Source organism: Gadus morhua, chromosome 23 (assembly GCF_902167405.1).
Source record: "Gadus morhua chromosome 23, gadMor3.0, whole genome shotgun sequence".
In the NCBI taxonomy this organism is placed as follows: Eukaryota; Metazoa; Chordata; class Actinopteri; order Gadiformes; family Gadidae; genus Gadus; species Gadus morhua.
Window position 1 is genome coordinate 10254662 of NC_044070.1, and position 13539 is coordinate 10268200.

Genomic DNA, 13539 nt, shown 5'->3' on the forward strand with positions numbered 1-13539 from the left:
GGCTGATCTTGTCAGACACCAGCAAGAGAGACGGTGGGGGCGAGAGAGGGTGAGAAAAGGGAGAGGGGGGCACAAGAATGGTATTTATCTGTGGAGGCGATGGGACACGGAGGTGACGTGGTTGGCCAGGGGTTGTGTTACCAGTGTTGAGTCTTTCAAATGGGAAACTCAAGTTTAAGTAAGTATTAAATATTAAATGATCAAATGTTTACCAGTGATATCGTGATATCGCTACTGTTGACGTTCTTGGCGTGTACTATTCAACTGTCATTCTTTAACTGGCGCAAGAAGAATCAAACTGTCCTGGTAAAAAAATGTAGGCTGTGTGTTTCAAACGGCCCCTGGCATAGTAGCGTTGCATAAAAGCAGTACCATAGGAGAGGGAGGGCTCTATAGCAGGGAGGATAAAAGCTTGGCCTAGAGGCACTGTGAGCAGAGGACTGAAGTAGCACTGCCTCTATAGGGGATACTCTGGCTCATCCCACCTCAGTCCACTAGTCCTCCTCGTTAACACAGGAGGGGGCCTAGCTCTCCCTGTCTCTGTGGGGGTGAAATATGAGTTACCATGGTAGCACTAAATCATTAACGTCATCGACATTGACTTATTGGATCTATTATTTTAATGCATGGTAAATATGTTTGTCTTTTACCCTTTTCAGATTAGGTTGGGCTTACTTTATGTAAATGCATGTTTTGTGTGCACGTCGTGTACACATGCACAGATACACTCGTGACGTTTTCCCCACTGAGTAGAGAAAGTCAATCCTCCAGTTGTCACGGTAACCAATGGGGTAATGGATAGGTCTATCCATTTATTTCATGAAACTCTAGAGTTACTGCTACAGTCTGATATCTGAACACGTTGCGTCTACAATGCGTCTAAAAATCTGTAATGATATTAATGCTTTAATGTCTCCTGCACGATCCCTCTATGAGGGATCGTGGAGAGCATTCATTATTCAGCACACTCTGAGAGTGTGTGTGCGTGTGTGTGTATGTGTGAAATTGATAACTAGTAGATTGCTAATGGCTAAAAATCATTAGGCAATCTATATATAAAGGACCTTTTAGGAGACCCTCTTTAAAATATTTATATTAGCAACGCATCATTAAGAATATAGCGTTATGATTTTATTCCAGCAACTGCGTTTGCAAATCAGGTGAACTCAAATGGGGCCCCGACCAAGAGGCTGGGAACCTCTGAGGGGGGTCCCTGGGGCACACCATGGGTACAGCCTCCCTCCATGTTTAGGGAGAGCGCCTGCCCTCCAACAGGCCATGTATTGATCCTATTGATGGCCTGCCCTGCTGTCGAAATGAGGTCCAGGGAATGCCTTCACGGGAGGGCCTACAAAACCGACCTATAGGAGCAGAGCTCAGATTTACAGTTAACATTTATTTACTATATCTGATGCTATATATATATTTTATTAAATGGTATGGTTGCATGATAATGTGTTGGTACCTCAAATTAATCCACTTGTTTCCCCATGTAAGCGGAAACTGTAAGCCTTGTTAGCTTACACGCTGATGTAACTCGATTGAAACACTTTAGTTCATGGTTGAACTTTTTTTAAATTACATAGCACACAGTTGAATTGCTCAATGACTCACTCACTCAAGGGTCTCCTGCACTAACCTGGTGTGTGTGTGTGTGTGTGTGTGTGTGTGTGTGTGTGTGTGTGTGTGTGTGTGTGTGTGTGTGTGTGTGTGTGTGTGTGTGTGTGTGTGTGTGTGTGTGTGTGTGTGTGTGTGTGTGTGTGTGGTGTGCGCTTCAGTAATTCATAGTAATCTCATTCTGGCCCCCCCTCACTCTCCACTGACTGTCCTCGTTCGCCCTCTGTACCTCTCTCCCCTATAATTGCTAACGGCAGTGCTTATAACGGTAACTAACCCTTATGCCGTAGGAGCTGCTCTTATGCTTGTTAAGACATGACCCAAACCCATCTCTCACCAACAGCCTGCCCTAGTCTCTGCATCCAGGCCCACACCCAGATCTCTCACCAACGGTCTACCGAAGGTTATGTTCTAGACCCTGTGATCTCACGGGGAGATCACAGTCTTGATGATACCATTGGCAGGCCGGGTTCATAACACCATTTACACCACCTCCACTTTAACTGTCACTGCAAGGTGCGTCTGCATGCAGATGTGGTCCGGTCTGTGTGTTTTCCCTCTATTCCGATCACCAGTGTGTGTGGCCGGTAGTTTCTGTGATGTCTCAACCCCACCGCCGGTTTGTCTGCTTCTCTCGCCTGGGTGCTCGCTAACCAGCATCTACTATTCTCTCTTTTTGTTTTATTGCATCGAAACAAAGAGTTGCCCGTGTGTCTTTGTGTTTTTTTTTTTTTGCTCTTCTTTCTCAAAGATGAAGGACTGGGTTTCTCACAGCTCGTGTTGAAACCAGGATGCCCAGAAACCCGAAGCGCACGTTGAATCACAGGAAGCGTTGCACAATAGGAAGTGCGGTTCAAGTGCGTGTTTGTTCCACATTCACCTCCAGCCCTGCAGCGTGACTCTGTCTGACTCAGATAGGCGAAGGTGAACGCCGCGATGTATTTGTTGCGGTTGTCAAGACTAGCCAGTGAATCACCAGAGACGCCGATCAGCATAGCGTTAGCGGAAAGAGTAATGAAAGTGTAATGAGTCCTGCACTACCTTGTGATACACATCACCAGTAAAAAGTGAAAAGTACTGTAGCATGCACAGCCAACACTGACAGGATGTTCGATGATGTGAGGATGTGATGATGGGCCTAAAGCACACGACTTCACACCTTTTGATCCTCTTGGGACCATCAGTGTTCTGATGGTTCCACTAGTGAACTGCGTCGCAGCGGGTCAGCTATGTTGTTAGGTGTTTGTGTGGTTGTTGAGCTGTTGCATATTACCGCTGTATCTTATATGAACTGCTGTTTGTTCGAAGGACAGCTGGCGGCTGTGCATGTGTTTAGGTGTTTTTGTGTATCGGTTGTAATGGTGTTTATGTGTGTGTGTGTGTGTGTGTGTGTGTGTGTTCCAGAGGCTGACCTCTGCTGGAGTTCTGTGACCAAAGGCCCCCTGCCAGGCCTGGCCACCCCACTCCACCACCACCACCCACTGCTGGTAAGACCTGCTACACCCTACCTACACCCCACCCCGCCCTACACCTCCCTGCTACATAACCCCCTGTTTGTAGGTGTGTGTGTGTGTGTATGTGTGCGACATGAAGTGAACTTAATTTTTGCGGATTAATAATGAAGACGCCATCACTCTTTGTCTCAGGTGAGGTCAGTGTCTCGGCCTTAACGCTGCCTGACCTCTGGATGACCCCGTATGAAGCCCAACCAAGGCTCTAATTGTCAAAATGGGAAAAAAAAATCCTACATTAGCAATGGATATAATATTCTGATGTAGGTGTAACACTATCACTGTGTGTGTCTACCAGTGGATTGAGGGCGTGGCTTGTGTAGCTTAACTCCCCGTGGTTGGCCCTGAGGTTTCCTCTATTGCCTCTCGTAGCGTCGCTCTACCACCACCACCGCGACCCGGCCACTACTCTTTTTCCACGAGCGCATCCCCGTTTGTATTCTCCTCCTCGTCTCCTTGGATATGGTTACCATGGCAGCACCACAGCCAATGCGTCCCATTGGTTCATCCGCGCGTGTGAACACTGACGCCTAATCCTATCGCTTGCTTCACTTATCCAGATCATGGGGTCTGTGCACGCGCCACGCATCGCTCACACACTAATGCCGTGTTGGCGTGGCGCCCTAGAAACACTGAAAGCCAACAGATTAGGCCAGACCGCTAACTATTTTAGTGCAGCTTCCAGTGCCTGACCCCCACCCCCCGGGGTGAAACGTGCGCCCACGAGAACAGCTGGGATAGATGCGATGCCTGGAGTTGCATGGGTTAATCAGGCTGTTTTTAATCGGCTAAATACATGGAGTGGATTTGAAGAACCACGGTGAAGCAGAATCATGATGGGTCGTAAAGACACATTTCACTCGCTAGACTTTGTGGTCAAACCCAAGCCCATACCGCCATCTGCTGGTGGAAACTGGTGGTAGTATTTTTTTTTCTCTCTTTGCCATTTTCATCACGTGACGACGTGATGATCACGTGACGACGTTACTGTGTATGTTTCTAAATTTAAACTATAACATTTGACCAACCAGCCGGTCCAACTGCCCGTTATCCTTAATAAAAATCAGTAGAAATCAACCAGAGAAGCGGACAGGAGGCCATGTGTTTGAGACTGAGGATAGTAAATAATTCAGGCAGAAATGTATATGGCGCGCCTTTGCCCCTAGCATCTGGGAGCTGACACACAGCCTCCGTGCTCATCCATAGGTAGTGAGCCATGATCTGTCTGGTTGGGGGGTGGGGGGGGTTGTTATGTCTGCTAAAAGCTCTCTGGCGATCTCCATGGTGATGCAATATTGATGACCTCAGAGATCCACCGGGCTGTTGACACACACACACACACACACACACACACACACACACACACACACACACACACACACACACACACACACACACACACACACACACACACACACACACACACACACACACACACACACCTACAGTAACACCACCCATCCCTTCCAGTTTCATTCTATTTTTTGATGCCTTGTTTTAAATCTAGTTGTCACTACAATTTTTGGTCTAGGAGGTACTTCTTCCAGAATGTGTGGTCTCTAGAATGTTCCGTCTAGAAGGTTTGACTCTTAAATGTTCAGACACAGAATGTTTTGTCTATTAAACATTCTGTGTAGAATGTTCATGATACAATGTTCGGCCTCTAGAATGCTTTCTATAAAAGGCTCCATATTGAACGTTCTTTCTAGAACTATCCACGTAGAATGTACTGTCTAGAATGTTCTGTGTAGAATGTTTGTTTGGGCAGAAATGTTCTTTGTAGAATGTTCCATCTCTAGAAGGTTCTGTGTAGACTGTTCAGTCTCTAGAATGTCCCTCTTCAAAGCTACATTTATGTAATTGTTTGCAGAATAAATATTTTATTTAAGTTGACCTGGAGTCCAGGTCTTCAACATTTATCCTAATGAATCCTTCTTAAAGACATAGCCACTGTGTATGTGGCTTCAATCTATTAAATTCATGGTATAATATGCTTTCTCTGGCTCTTCTATAGGATGGTATTAGATTCATGTCTGGTGTCGGATGTCGGTCCTATGGCGACATGCTGAGAACATCATATCAAATACTACGCCCGGGTCCTCACCCTGTCAGAGATCAACAAATTGAAACATGATTTCCTAATTAATAATTTAATCATTTTTTTTTATACGGCTATCCTGCCTTTAATGGACAAACATTGATTATGTTATAATGGATGTAATCTAGTCTTAACCCTAGATTGAATCGGTCGATACAGATGCTTTGGCTCTATGTACGGGCCATGGCCGACAGGAAGAGACACCATCTCTGATGAGAAATAAATGGCGAGATCATGTGCATGGTGGTGTGATATTGGGTGGGTCCAAGGTTGAGGGCAGAGCCAATTATATTTACAGATCTGTGTTTCCTCTCCCCTGATTGGTTGTTTCTGTTTAGTGTTCTCAACCAATAAGGTAATGTTTGACTCCCAGGTCTACAGTCAACCTGACCTATAGCAAAAAGACCCCTAGCCCCTAACCCATCTAGGATACATGTATGACCTGTATCCTGACATGTTTCTGAATCCTAAGCGTCTGCTGAGTAGTAAACTAGTAAACGTTGTGATATGGACGTACAGTATGTACTTAGGCCTGTCGCGATAAGCAATAAATCAATTAATCGCACGATAAATTAAAATGAGCGCGATCATTTTGCCGGCCGCGATAATTCTCATTTGCATGATTGTTTGTTTTCCTCGTGTCTCTCTCTATCAAAGACACTGGACAATGTACCTCGTCATACCACACATGTAAAGTAGCTACATCCCTACGCTGTTTATTTCACTGTTGTGGAACTCGACACGTCTTTACAGTAATGCCTTGCAGGGGGGGAGAAGTCAAGATGATTACTACATCTCTGCTCTTCAATGACGCCAGAATCCAAGATCGATACCAGTTATACATCACTGAACCACTCGGGATACGATTGTTGTCGACCTCTTGAAACCCAATCTAGTTGTCTGTGGTCATCGTGTCGATACGAACATGCACTATGATATCCCTGCTGTATTTCCCAGCTCTATAGTTCACTTGTAATGCGATCCATACCACGGTGACCCCTTAGAATTAAGGTGTGCCAGTATGTCTCCCCCGCTCCCTCCCCCTGCATTACCGCGTTCGACCGCCAGAGGGCGCTGCTAGCCTTCGTAATAAACGCCGGGATGCGCCGTTACTACGAAAACACGCATTGCTCCACATCTCCGCGGTGGGCACGGGCCCCACCCTAAACCAGCAGCAGAGTTCAGGCTGTGAAACGGCCCGGAAAAAAACAACTATGCCCCGTTGCGTCGGTTGTGTACTCCTTAAAACACACCGAAATAACCGCAGGGGAAACCTTGTGTTTCACTGCACTTTAGGGTCTGCAGACCAAGTGAACCTGCACAGGGTTGATGGGGAGGTTGATGTGGGTCCTTATTCTGTTACAAGGTCATTCGTGTCAAACACCTTCTGGATTAAAACTGGTTTTAACATGATGTTAAATCATGTTATGTTGAACATGTTCTTCACTCTTGAGGTGTTACTTTATTAATCCCAGACGGAAAATGAGTGAATGTGTCGTCTGGCTGTTTGATCTGTTAGAAAGTGGTCTGGGTTGGGTCTTGTTGACGTGGAATCAGAGGTGTGATTGTCTCTGATGGAGGTGTGTTGTGTATGTTGTTCTGTTGTTCTTAAGCACCTCTCTGCCTGTTTCTAATCCCGCTAAGTGACCGGAGGGCCGATCGATCGGTGTGTGGGTGTGTGGGTGGGTGTGTGGGTGGGTGTGCGCTGTACTTCTTCTAAGGTCAGTACTTGAATAACAAGCGTTATGTGTTTTAACAATCATCAATCATCCAGCTGTCTGGCTGATTCTGCTCAATCAATAATAAGAATGAATCTATCAGATCATCTTTATGTCGATTGGGAAAGATCGCCCTCTTCATTACGATGAGAACGGAGAACCTGACCCCCACACCAGTTTGGTTTGCATCAGAAGACTCCCTCTCTTTACTTCAACACGTGCTACTGCATGCGTCGCTTCTGATTGGCTGAGAGGGTTACCTGGTCACCTGCCGATGGAGTGTTGACGCCACACACCTGTCCTCCGCTGAGTGTGTGTGTGTGTGTGTGTGTGTGTGTGTGTGTGTGTGTGTGTGTGTGTGTGTTAGAGCTGCGTCGACGTGTCGACGTCAAAAATTTGTCGACGATTTTCGAGGACAATGGACAACAACACAGAGAACACAGTTCGCACTTTGCTGAGTCTGTTGCTTATTTGGATATATGTTTACCGTTTAAAGGGAAAGAAGGCTCGTCGCCTTTATTATGTCCGTGGTCGTCGCATGGACTATTCGTCATCCAGCTCAGGTTGCGTAGCCGTGCGTGTGCGCGACTGCGTGTGTCGGCTCATTAGCATCTGTACCGTAGCGGCCCGTACCGTAGCAGCACACCTCTCCCAAGTGGCCAAATTGGCCTGGCCTGGCCACACTGGCCACACTGGCCACACTCACACTGGCAGATTTGAGCACGGCTGGCTTTTCATTTTGTATAACAGTGAAACTATTTTATATATTTTATTTTGTGTAAAGCAGAAGGTTTTTTGCTGTGCAAAACTGTTGTTAAATAAAGTATATTATTAAGAATTTTTTGGTATTTATTTGAGATACATTATGTTTTTTATTAATCGAGCAACAGAAATAGATAACCATCCAATTAGTCATTAGATTAGTCGACTAATCGATTAAATAATCGCCCGATTAATCGTTTAATAAATAATCGTTTAGCCCGTGTGTGTGTGTGTGTGTGTGTGTGTGTGTGTGTGTGTGTGTGTGTGTGTGTGTGTGTGTGTGTGTGTGTGTCAATATGCAGACCACGGCAAGGATGCCAGATCATTTCAGAAGTGTAGGGGCCAAACGTGAAATGTCCTCCCATTTGCGTCTGCCTCTCTCTTTAAAGCACCGAGATGGCCCAAATAAGCACTACTACATTGTCTGTGAGTTTGAATGTTACCTTTAAGTTTTATTGAATTCAATTCAAAGGAACCACTAAGATTTCAAGGGAGATCTCTCCATCTTGTCACTCTCAAAGGAGGGCTAAATCGACGTGTAACACGTTGTCCCCTGCGCTTCGCGTGAATTTGTACGCATCCCGCCATGACCCTGACCGCGGTAGAATTAGATTAGATTCAATACATCCGAGGAAATTATGCGAGCCGAGAAGCACATTTGCAAACGTTAAAGATTTGTGTTGAAAAGTAAGTGGGACCGCGAGCGCCGGTAAATGGCGGCGTGCTGAATCGATCCGGCCCTCCCTTCATCCTCGTGCCCCATAGGGACGGCAGCAGAGATATGTTGATTTGTAATTTACAGCCGTGGGAGCACGGAGGGGAAAGGTTGGGGGGGCCCAACTTTCCTGCCCTGCTCCCACGCCTGCAAATGGGGTCTGTAAATCAACGCAAAAGGAAAGCGAAACGACCAGAAGATTAAAAGCTAAAACATAACAGTATAATCCATAGAGGAAGCAGCTTAGACCAAATGCTAATTAACAGCTAAACATTTTGTCTTTATAAAATGCTAATTAACAGCTAAATGAGGAAGGAAAGGGTTTTTAACTGGCGCTTAAAGAGCTTTACCGAGCTTGCTTCTCTGATTTCTGGGGGGTAACCTCTTCCACAGTTATGGTGCATGTTTAATAAATGCAGCATCAGCACCCGCCTTGTGTTGGGTGTTAATGGTAACCTCCGATAGGCCGACAGCAGAGGATCCGAGGGCTCTGTAGGACGTAGAGGTGGTCAGCCAGTAAGTCGGTAGGCTGCTCCCTGCCTGTTTCGGGCTTTAAACGGGGATGGGAAGACTACATTCTACACTTTACAGGGAGCCAGTGCAGAGCAGTTTAGACTGGACTGATATGCTCTCTCCTCCTGGTTTCTGTCAGAAGCTCTCTCTCTCTCTCTATTGACTTCTTCAGGAGGCCAGTAAAGAGTGCATTGCGGCAGTCAAGTCACTGTTTCAGATGAAAGAAGGCTTTCTTGACCTACTAATGTGGGACCTAATACTGAGATCATATAATGCAGAGTCATGTAACCACTGACCAAATCAAAGGAGTTGTATTCACAAGGCTGATTAAAAGCATATTTGAGCTTTTAAAATGTAGCTTTAAAAAGTAATTCTTCATCCATTTATTGACAACCGATAGTGGGAGAATCAAATAGCGTTAGTATAATTTGGTGCAATAGCGATGTAAAATTCGCAATCAATCGCATAGCTATGAAAGTTAAGTGTGCAGTCTGATAATAACGCCGTGCGGTAGCATATAGAATAATCTAGTGGTGTTGTTTTCTTGGGTCGGGGAGGGGTGGAGTTATTAATGATGGTGACTCCTCCGGTGTTTCCCTGGCATGCATCCAGCAGTGGTGCAGCTTTTTTTGGTATTTCCATATGCTATTTGTTTGCTTTTAAGAACATGTATATCATAGGTGCCCCCCTACTGCAACCCCCTCAATTGTTCCATTGCCATTAGTGTCATGGGAGAAATATAAAGAGAAGGAGGAACTCAACTCGACATTCGATGTGGAGTGTCCCCTTAAAGTAAAGCAGTCTACATATTTCATTGTGTAGAACAGAAACCGTAAACAGAAACTATCAGGAGACCCAGAGGATGGGAGGGCTACAAGAAACTGAATTTGCATTAATGCCCAAAACATTTGGCTCGAGCACACACTGCTCTCGCCTGATATATCTTCTGTTTTGTTATGCCGCGTTGTATGAGGCCGTGTCGGTTGGACCGCCCCGGGGCACGGATGGAACCAGTGATCACACCAGAACCTCTCTGCACCTGTGCACATCCGCCCCGTGCACATCCGCCCCGTGCCCATCCGCCCCGTGCACATCCGCCCCGTGCACATCCGCCCCGTGCACATCCGCCCCGTGCACATCAGCCCCGTGCACATCCGCCCCGTGCACATCAGCCCCGTGCACGCGCACATCCGCCCCGTGCACGCGCACATCCACATAGTGCAATTCACACACACACCTCAGCGGCGCTGCTGGAAGAAATTTGACTACTGGTGACTCTGCACTGGGGGTGCGGGGCGTGGCTAACTGCAGAATCCAGCTCGCCCCACAAACACAAACAAACTAAACTCTCTCTCGCTCTAGGATTCCCCCACCCAACCGCTCCTCTTATCTGGGTGCAGTTATTAATAGAGAGTGGGGTGCATGTGTTAATGGCAGAGTGGGGTGCAGTTATTAAAGGCAGAGTGGGGTGCATGTGTTAAAGGCAGAGTGGGGTGCATGTGTTAATGGCAGAGTGGGGTGCATGTGTTAAAGGTAGAGTGGGGTGCAGGTTGTTATTGGTGTAGTGGGGTGCATGTGTTAAAGGTAGAGTGGGGTGCAGGTTGTTATTGGTGTAGTAGGGTGCAGGTTGTTATTGGTGCAGTTGTTATTGGTGTAGTAGGGTGCAGGTTGTTATTGGTGTAGTAGGGTGCAGGTTGTTATTGGTGTAGTAGGGTGCAGGTTGTTATTGGTGCAGTTGTTATTGGTGTAGTAGGGTGCAGGTTGTTATTGGTGTAGTAGGGTGCAGGTTGTTATTGGTGTAGTAGGGTGCAGGTTGTTATTGGTGTAGTAGGGTGCAGGTTGTTATTGGTGCAGTTGTTATTGGTGTAGTAGGGTGCAGGTTGTTATTGGTGTAGTAGGGTGCAGTTGTTATTGGTAGAGTATAGTGCAGTTTTTAATGGTAGAATTGGGTGCAGAGGGGCGGGGTTAGGGTACAGAGGGGCGGGGTCAGGGGTGTGCAGGGCTGCTCTGTTTTCGGGTCGTCTGATTGGTCGACGGTTGGCGGCAGGGTCTGTGTGGGTTTGGGTTGAGCTAATGTGATGTGGCGTGTCACCGAGGGAATGTAGGTCAGGTTTAGAGCGCCGCTCCCGTCCCTGCTGCAGTCTGACCCCACCCCTCCCAGACACATGGCACACAAATCCAGCAGCCCCCCAACCCCAACCCTCTACACCCTCTAAATACCCTCAAACTCTGCCGATGGAAAGTATACAGATGATAAACCACACAATAAAATATCATGCACGTATAGAATACGTTGGGGGTTGAAGACGCATCACCATGCACCCGCAGACGCAGGGGCACAGACACAGACATGCTCTACTACTGTACACGCCCCGGGCAGACCGTCTCTCCAGGACACCGCCCACATGACTGAGCTCCTCATGTGGATGAAGAAGGGGGGGGGGGGGGGGGGAGAGAGATGGAGAGGGGAGAATGGAGAGATGGATGCAAGAGGGAGGGCGGTGGAGGAGGGAGATGGAGAGAGACTGAGGGAGGAGACAAGGATGGAGAGAGAGGGTCGGAGGGAGGGAGGGATGGAGAGAGGGGGAGGGATGGAGAGAGGGGGTAAAGGGGGAGAGAGAGAGGGAGGTTGTTTTCGTGCTCTACTACGGGATCCGTGCACGTGTTTTCCACGCTGGTCTGGAGGAAAACCTCATGTCAGCACTCTCTTAGCATTAGCTTAGTGATGCTCTAGCTGCTCTCCCAGAAACCCGGCAAGGTCCCCTCCGTGCACGCCCCTAGCCGGCGTGCACGCCCGTAGACGCCGTGCACGCCCCTAGCCGCCGTGCATTGCGTGCCGAGCGGCTGCAGCACTGCAAGGCGTGTCTATGTTGCGTCTGTAGTGATGCTGCTGCTGCTGCTGCAGCAGCTAATGCTGCTCCTATATTAGTCTCTACTCATTCTTCATTTGGATTCTTATTTTCACGGTCATTAATCAGTGTGTTCACTTTGTTTAATTCATTTTTTTTTGTCATTTTCATTCAGTTTTTATTCTATTTAGACTATTTTATACAATCTTCATTTATTTTAGTCTTCATTTAAAAAAAAAAATTATTCCTTTTATTTATTAATTTAAAATGATATAGCAGTGGCTATAAATATTTAATGTATATATATATATATATTATGTATATAGGGAGCATTTGAGGCTAAAGAGAGGCTTAATATGTGACGGTATGCTTCTGTTACCATAACAAGATGAAGACCCGTTAGATCAGTGTCTGGCTGCGTAGTGGAATTAAAAAATCTCTCCCAGCCCCCAGCATGCACTGCTTCCCTAATCCGCCGGTTTTAGCGCATTACCTCACCGGCATAAATATATTCATCACTACTACTACTACTACTATGGCTACTACTGCTACTTCTACTACTACTACTGTACTCTTTGCTCTCTGATTGGCTCTTCTCGGCTCTCAATGGAGCCAACTGTTTTTTGGCTCCATGGATACAGCACATGATTCGCTAGACTGGCTCAGCCAATGGGAGAGCAGAGTGGATATCTGGTTGTCGGGGGTAACTCTGGTAGCTGTCCTGACTGGCGCACGCTATGTCTTTTGAGAAAAACAAAAACAACCTCTCTCCCGCTCTTCTCTTCCCCTCCCCTCCCCTCTCCCCCTCCTCCCCCCTCTGTAACTTGCATACCGACACACAGCCTGTTCAGTCACTGGTAAACATTTGCTTGCAGGTTTGATAATAATAATAGTGGTGTTAACATTTTTTTTATTTATAGCCCTTTTCCAGTAATTCACTGAGGCCATAACAGCACTAAAATAAAGGGTAAACACATATAGAATATCAAACCTTGAACCATTTAAAACCATACAAATGAATGAAGTTAAGGTTCATCCTTAAGAAGGAGTAATTTTATGTGAGTTATATTGTATGTTTAGTTGTGTTATTGAGTGTTGCAGTTTTAGGAGTGTGTTCAGGAGTGTTCTTCTTTTAGGAGTGTGTTTGGCAGTGTTGTGTGTTCAGGAGTGTTGTTCTTTGAGGAGTGTGTTCCAGAGTGTTGTTCTTTGAGGAGTGTGTTCCGGAGTGTTGTTCTTTTAGGAGTGTAATTGAAGTTTGTTCTTTTAAGACTGTGTTTAGGACTCTTGTGTGTCTAGTTGTTTTCTTTTAGGAGTGTTTTTGGCAGTGTTGTGTGTTTTAGGAGTGTTCTTCTTTTAGGAGTGTGTTGGGCGGTGTTGTGTGTTCAGGAGTGTATCTCAGGAAGACTGTCCGGCTTCTTCTTCTGCGCCCCGTCTTTGCTTCTTTAATATCATGTATAATGCAGGGTGCTGGGGCGGCAATACGTGGGGGGGGGGGGGGGGGGGGGGGCACACACAGGCGCGGCCTGTGTGTGCTCTGGGGATGAACCCTTCAGACGTCCTGAAGGTGACCTCGTTCCCCTGCAGAGGGGAGATGGGGGGGGGGGGGGGGGAGACACGCCCCGGGCACGCTCTGCGCCCCCCCCCCCCCCATCCCCCCCGTCACGGGCACTGCAGGGTCCGGGGCGTTGCCACCCTCACAGGGCAGGGGTTGCTATGGAGGCCTGGGGGTCTATGGGGGTCTATTGGCGTCTGCAGC

At 47.0% G+C, this 13539-nt stretch overlaps 1 protein-coding gene across 1 annotated transcript in view; it reads left to right on the top strand.

Moving 5' to 3' along the window:
• Nucleotides 1-13539, top strand: part of fam49bb (family with sequence similarity 49 member Bb) — a 34081-nt gene that overhangs the window by 7508 nt on the left and 13034 nt on the right. Inside the window, exon 2 of the mRNA XM_030348854.1 lies at nucleotides 3022-3104. The gene's annotated coding sequence lies outside the window, so the exon portion shown is untranslated. The remainder of the gene's footprint in view (nucleotides 1-3021; nucleotides 3105-13539) is intronic.